General features: G+C 36.7%; 1 pseudogene; it reads left to right on the top strand.

The window, feature by feature from the left end:
- Positions 1-1,506: 1,506 nt before the first annotated feature.
- Positions 1,507-7,920, top strand: LOC116123036 (annotated as a pseudogene).
- Positions 7,921-8,181: the final 261 nt, after the last annotated feature.

Genomic DNA, 8,181 nt, shown 5'->3' with positions numbered 1-8,181 from the left:
GTGAAGTATTTATATTTATCTAATTAAACATTAAACAAAGTATAACTATCAAAACATTTAATGTGAATGTGAAGTGTTTTCACAAAACATTGAATGGATGTAGGTATACCAAATAACTTACACCAATAACATGTTGACATGTGCTACAATTATAACCTAAACCAATAACATGCTGACACTTGCAGCAATTATAGAGTCCTATGTGGTATTCAAATAGCAAGTACTTCAGGATTATATAGATATATAGATTAAGCCGTTTAAATTGAATATATGACTTTGGACAAAACAATTGAATCTTGCAAAAGTCAAATTAGTGTTGGTAATGGAGGAAAAAAAGAATTATAGTCAAATTATATCCATCTATTAAATTCTCCAATTTTTAGTTATATCATGTTTTCCCATCTATTTAAACCCAATATTTTTATTGTTTTGTTTTTTCTTTTTTTAAATAAACATCCATATTGTAAAAAGAGTTAAATACATTTTGGTTATAGGTTTGGCCTAACTTAGAAGGTCCAGTAGAATTTGATAATAACGCTTAGGTCCTTGTAAAATGTAAGGTATCAACTTTTTAATTTTTTTTTTTTTTTTTTTGTAAAAGTCTGAAATACCCGCAATATTTTCCCATGTAAATGAACATAAAAATTAATATAATATTATATTATATAAAAGAGAGAGAGAGAGAGAGAGAGAGAGAGAGAATTATGGTAAAAATTTAGAACAATTCCATCAGTTACAAGAAAATAAAACTGGGAGTGTCTAAGCCAGTTTACACGCATCTCAACTAATCCTTCGAGACCCTGAAGTTATCGACTAGGTAAAAACTCAAATGGTCATCCTTATTAACTCTAGAGATGAATAGATACCATGTATGCTAGCTTTGCCCATAAATCTTTTATAGAAATGATTTATGTATATAATATATATATATATATTTTTTTTTTGTTAACCGGAGGTGTATAAACCATCTCATCCCTATTAGCAACTAAGATTAATCGAACTCAGGACTTCTTAAGTAATACACCCAAGAGTCCTTGTTCGACCACCCAACCTCAAAGGATGGTTATAAGATATACATCTTTCCCTTTGTACCACTACATTTAACTCACATGACTTCTATTTGAGAGTGTCAGTGTTGATTTCCCACAATCGGAAGAGAAAAAGTTTTTACACAAAACCTCGTATGTGTTAATTAATTAACTTTTAAAATTATTGGACTAAAGAGAGCAATTAGATGACAATGTAAATAGCTCCCATACAAGACAAATCTCATTGGAATAAACCACAGGAAGAAGACCATCTCAAAGGAAAAAAAACTAATCCCGCTCATGCTCTATGTTGTCATCATCTTAATTATAAATTATTGGCAGGCTGTCATGTTCATAAAAAAAATTAATTAAAAAAAATCTAGTTTAATTTTTCATACTTCAATAAACCATTTGAAAAATTTATAGTATACTGAAAGGAAGAAGCAATAACGAAAACAAGAAGGCAAAGACTGATAAAAATGGAAGCCAGAAACACCACCACCATTCCTCTTATTACTCTCCACAAAATGGGAAACTTCAATCTTTCTCACAGGTTTGTGATTCTGCAAAAAGAATTGTTCCATTAATATGGTGAAGCTAATAGAAAATCTTTAAAACCCTTGTGAGTTAATTACAGATTCATTTATTTTGGTTAAAATTTCAGAATGGTTTTGGCTCGCTTGACGAGAATTAGATCATACAACAATATCCCTCAACCTCATGCCATTTTATATTACTCTCAACGCACAATTAATGGTGGGTTTCTCATTGCTGAAGCAACCGGAGTCTCTGTTACTGCACAAGGGTATTTTTATTTTTCCCTTAAAATCTTATTAATTCAACAAAAAATGATGTTAATTTAGTCGAGAAATTTATTTGAAGGTACCCAAACACTCCTAGAATTTGGACAAAAGAGCAAGTTGAAACTTGGAAACCCATTGTGAAAGTTGTACATGAGAAGGGAGGCATATTGTTTTGCCAAATTTGGCATGTCGACCGAGTCTCAAATTGTGGTATGGTCAAACTTTTGTTAGGAGATCTTGTAGTGAAGTATCAAGATTAATAACATGGATGTAAAATCACATCACAAAGATATATAATATTTAACATGATTCAGCATAAACTGTTTGCATCCACAGATGAAAGAGAAAATCCACTATAGTATCATTAATCTGGATATGCAAGAGTACATACTATAAACCCAGCATCTAAAGGAGCGGAAACAATCATTACAAACAATTTATTTTACTTGATTCTACTTTCCTTGTTTGATATTTACATCAAATTCATGATAGCATATCAGCCAAATGGTGAAGCTCCAATCTCATGTACCAGTAAGGGAGTGACGCCTGGCCTGGAAGGAGGAGATTGGTCACCTCCTCATTCATTGAGAACCGATGAAATCCTCCAAATTGTGAAAGATTTCAGGCTTGCTGCACGTAATGCCATTGAAGCTGGTGACTCCATTATACATCTTCGCTAACTCAAACCACTCCTTTTGGCTTATTTTTTTTAACCAAACATTTGGACTTTACAGGTTTTGATGGGGTTGAAATCCAAGGAGCAAACGGGTACTTGATCGATCAGTTCATGAAAGATCGAAGTGAATGACAGAACTGATGAGTATGGTGGGAGCTTGGAGAATCGGTGTTGCTTTGCTCTATAAATAGTTGAAGCTGTGGTTAATGAAGTTGGAGCTGATAAAGTTGGCATAAGATTATCACCTTATGAACAATGCATGGAGGCTGTTGACTCATATCCTGAAGCATTAGGCTTGTACATGGCCAATGCACTTAACTAATTTGGGATTGCTTATCTGCACATAATTGAGCCGCGGAGGATTAAAACTGAAGATGAGTATGAAATTCTGCAGAGTTTACTTCCTATCAGGAAGGCTTTTAAGAGTACTTTCGCTGTTGCTGGAGGCTATAACAGAGAGTGGTAACACGGCTGTTGCAGAAAGTTATACAGATTTAGTTGCATTTGGTCGCTTGTTCTTGGGTAATCCAGATTTACCGAAGCGATTTGAGCTAAACGCAGAGTTGAATAAGTATGACAGAAGCACAATGTTGTTAGTTTTGCATGAAAACAAAGAAGAAAAACAGATGAAAGAAAGAGAACCGAGACCTGGAAAAAATGCTCTGTTTTTTATTCAAAAAGCAGGGATAAATTTATACAAGCACCCGCATTCACCTAATGGTTTAAAAATTTGAAATTTAAACACAATACTTCAACTAATACACGTACAGACAAGAGAAAATATTACATTTAATCAAACCAAATACACCTAAACACATCACTGAATTATTCCTAAAACAGTGACCAAAAACTGCTTTTGCATGAACAGTGGGAGTTCAATCGGCGACAAAACATGCAGTTCAAATTTTCTGTCGACTTTATCATTTCCAGCATGGCATCACCATTCAACACTCCTCCTTGATATCATTGCTAGAAACACCAAGTCTGAATTGAAGATATTCAAACTTGGCTTTGGATAATGGCTTAGTCATGATGTTTGCGACCTGTCCTTCTCCTCGGCAAGTATCAACTCAACTTCACCATCTTGTTCAGCTTCCCTTACAGCATGGAATTTTATCTTTATATGCTTGGTACGGCCATGATGAACTGGGTTCTTGGCCATAGCAACTGTAGACAGATTGTCACAAAAAATCACAATAGGCTTCCTCTGAGTTTGCTTTAGATCATTCAGAATTTTCCTAAGCCAAATGGCTTGGTTCACGGTAGCAGCAGCAAAAATGTATTCTGCTTCTACTATAGACTGAGCTATAGTTTCCTACTTTTTCGATAGCCAACACACAGCTCCTGAATTCAAGAAAACACATAGCCGGAAGTACTCCTCATATCATCAATGGATCCAGCCCAGTCATTGTCTGAATATCCAACAAGGTGGAAATTTTAAGACTTCTTGAACCACACACCAAATCCAGGATTACCTTTAATATATCTGAGCACCCTCTTGGCTGCCCTGAGATGAATTTCACTCGGGTTACTCATAAACTTGGAGAGAAGACTCGTTGCAAACATTAAATCAGGACTGGTTGCTGTTAAGTACAACAAACAACCTATTAAGCTTCTGTGCATACCCTCATCTACCTTTACAGCCTCAGCTTTTTTGTTTAGTTTCTGAGTTGCAACCAACTGTGCATTGACTGACTTGCACTTATCCATGCCAAACCGTTTAAGAACCTCATTAGCATACTTCCTTTGATGAACAAAAATCCCATATGAAGCTTGATTTATTTCCATACCGAGGAAGTAGGACATTTTCCCAAGATCTGTCATTTCAAATTCACAATGCATGGCTTCTTTAAACTCATTCAACTGACTTAGATTGCTTCCAGTAATGAGAAGGTCATCTACATAGAGTGAAACAATAATCAATTCACCTTCCACCTCTCTCACATATAATGTGTGCTCATTGGGACTTCTCAAATAATCATTGATCCTGCTTTTAGGCCATACAAAGCCTTCCTCAAAAGGTACACTTTATTCTCCCAGCCTTTAACCTGGTACCCTTTCGGTTGCTCAATATAAATCTATTCATTGAGCCAACCATTCAAGAACGCATACTTGACATCCAGTTGGAAGATTTTCCACCCGAATTGTGCAGCCAAAGCAAGTAACAACCTAATTGTATCATGCCTAGCCATGGGTGCAAGGTGCAAATGCATCTTGAAAATCAATTCCATATTGTTGAGCAAATCCCTTGATAACCAACCTAGCCTTATGCTTATGAACTGAACCATCAGGATTAAGTTTCTTCTTGAAAATCCACTTGACTTGAATCACTTTTCTATCTTCTGGTCTGTCCACAAGTTTCTAGGTCTGATTTTTCTCTATCATTGCTAACTCCTCCTGCATAGCATCTCTCCAAGCTTCAGATTTTGCTGCTTCAGTGAAGCTTGTTGGTTCAAGTGTAGCCATATTACACCTCTCATATACCTCAGCCAAAGATCGGGTACCTCTAACTGGGAACTCCTCTTCAGCTTCACTTTCATCTTCTTCAAGAACTTGACCACCAGTAGCTTCAGTCAGCCGTGGTCTTTCTCCTTCATCAACTGTGTTCTCTTTCCAATTCCAAACACCTTTCTCATCAACCTTAACATCTCTAGTGACATGGATCTTCTTGGTTTCTAGACTATACACTCTATATGCCTTAGATTGATTGCTATATCCAATAAGTATTCCTATAGTTGCTTTGTCATCCAGCTTCCGCCTCTTGACTGCTAGAACAAGGACATAACAAATGCTGCCATAGACCCTTAAATGGTCCATGGTTGGTTTGATTCCCTACCAAGCTTCATAAGGGGTTTGGTTGATCAAGGCTTTTGTGGGAAGTCTATTAAGTAAATAGATTGAAGTATTTACAGCCTCTACCCAAAAACATTTCGGCAATTTCTTTTTAGCCAACATGTACCTCGCCATCTCTATAACAGTCCTATTCCTCCCCTCACTTACTCCATTATGTTATGGAGTATAGGGACTGCTGTATTGGTGCTTAATCCCTGCCTCTATACAGATTGTTTCAAACTCCTTTGAAGTGTACTCACTCCCATTGTCACTCCTTACCATTTCAATACTCAAACCAGTTTGGTTTTCAACTTGTAGCTTAAAGCTCCCAAAAACTCCAGCTACTTCATTCTTTTGCTTCAAGAAATACACCCAACACATTCTAGACTTATCATCAATGAACAAGACAAAATACTTACTCCCATTCAATGAAGATATTTGCATAGGTTCACATACATCTGTGTGGATGAGTTGGAGTTTTTCTATAGCTCTCCAAGCTTGGTTTACGGGAAAGGGTGGTCTGCTCAGCTTGCCAAGTTGACATGCATGGCATATGGATTTAACTTCATCAATTTCAGGCATGTTCTGGACTAGCTATTTGGTCTGAATTTCTTTGAGGTTGTGGTAGTGATAATGGCCAAATCGTTTATGCCAAATTTCTGATTCATCTACCTTAGCACTATGAGCTTTAAATTCTGATTTTTACCAGTCAATGGGAAAGCTTTTTCCCATCATTCTAACTCTCATAAGTTCATAGCCTTCACTATCTAGTATTTTACAAGATTGATCCTGAAAATGTAGGACATATTTTCTCTCTAACATTTGTCCTACACTGAGTAAACTTTGATTTATTTCAGGAACATAAAGAACATTATAAATCAACTTGATACCTGATTAAGTTTGCACAGCCACATCACCTCTCCCTTTGACATCCACAAATTCTCCATTCCCTATCTTGACCTTGGATTGATATGCCTTGTCCAAGCTAATGAAGCTTTGCAAATTCGAAGTCACATGATTGGTGCACCCGCTATCAATCAACCAGGTTTCATTGCAAAGTGAGGCTCTGCCACAAGATGCCATAAATAATTGCTTAGCTTCTTACCCTTGCTGGAAGTCTTCAACCATCTTAGCTTGCTACTGAGAGGGTTCCCCTTTGTTTTTACAAACTCTCTCTATATGACCGAATTGCTTGCAAGCTCTACACTGAATTCCTGGCCTAAACCTACACCTTCTTCTTGCAGTAGGAACACGGTGGATACTCCTTTATCCCACCAGATTTGTTCCACTGAATGTTAGCCCTTTCTTTCCCTTTCTTGTCTCCTGCGTTTCTTTTATTTCCTCCCTGTACAAACTTCCCTTTATGTGTTGCAATAATAGCACCTTCACCCGCATCTTCTTGCCTTAAAAGCCTCATTTGCTCTTAAGTTTGTAAGGAATGGACTAGCTCAGTGAGTTTTATTTGAGTCAGGTCTTTAGAATCTCAAAGGAGGAGATTTTAGCCTCAAATCTTTCAAGTAGGCTCACCAACACTTTCTCTACTATTCTTCTATTCATCAACTCCACCCCAAGCAATCTAATTTTATTAACCACACCCATCAATCTGCCAACATACTCCCTTCCCTTCTCAGTTTCTTGCATTCTTAGCAACTCAAATTCCCTTCTCAAGTTCAACACTTGCATGCCTCTTGTTGTGTCACTTCTCGTATACTCTTCTCTCAACTTATCCCATGCTTCCTTTGGTGTTTCATATGCCATAATCCTTGTGAATACAAGGTCAGTTACTACTGCATGGATGTGAGAGAGGGCTCTTGGTGCCTTGGCAGCTTCTTCTTCATGCATCCTGATTTGATTCAGGGTGGGATTTGGTCCCAACTGAGGCAGTTGATAGTTCTCCTCCACATACTGCCACAGACCCTGTCCATGAAGGAATGCCTTCATCTTGAATGCCCACATATGATATTGCTCACCATTAAAGACCGGAGAAGTAAGAGAAGTTGAAGGTTGTGCCATTGGAACTGATTATTTGGAGTTTTGACAATAAGGATATCATAACAGGGGTTGAAAGATTTGATTAAGAAGATGAGTGTATCAGGCCCTCTAAGGTCAATATATGCTCTGATACCAATTGTTGGTTTTGCATGAAAACAAAGAAGAGAAATAGATGAAAGAAAGAGAACCGAGACCTGGAAAATATGCTCTGTTTTTTATTCAAAAAATAGGGATAAATTTATACAAGCACCCGCCACTGTTTCACCTAATGGTTTAAAAATTTGAAATTTAAACACAATACTTCAACTAATACACGTATAGGCAAGAGAAAATATTACATTTAATCAAACCTAATACACCTAAACACATCACTAAATCATTCCTAAAACAGTGACTAAAAACTGCTTCTGCATGAACAGTGGGAGTCCAACCGGCGGCAAAACATGTAGTTCAAATTTTCTGTCAACTTTATCATTTCCAGCATGGTATCACCATTCAACAAATGTATCTTACTAATCCTGTTATTGGTTATACAAACTACCCATTTTTGGAGAAATCTGCTTGGACATTTTATTTAGCTTGCATTTGAAAAATAATAGAATCCTCTTATGATTTATCATGCTATCCATTTAGCTTGCCAAAGTGAGCTTTATGTTTTTCTACTCTGTTTATACGGTAATGTGCCCATAAAAATTTCAGTTTTAGAGCAACACTTTCACTCTCTTTAATTAGCTAGTGAATTTTGTGCGTGGTAAAACAAGAGAAATCTGTCTAGTATTCTCTCTGTCTTCAGCTTCTCTCAATTTACTTCAACCCTAGACAAAATTCTTTCAGTAAAATCAACTCTCCA

The sequence above is a fragment of the Pistacia vera genome, unplaced genomic scaffold, assembly GCF_008641045.1.
Source record: "Pistacia vera cultivar Batoury unplaced genomic scaffold, PisVer_v2 Contig14, whole genome shotgun sequence".
Lineage (NCBI taxonomy): Eukaryota > Viridiplantae > Streptophyta > Magnoliopsida > Sapindales > Anacardiaceae > Pistacia > Pistacia vera.
The sequence above is the reverse complement of the archived record's forward strand: the minus strand, read 5'-3'. Positions and strand labels throughout refer to the sequence as shown.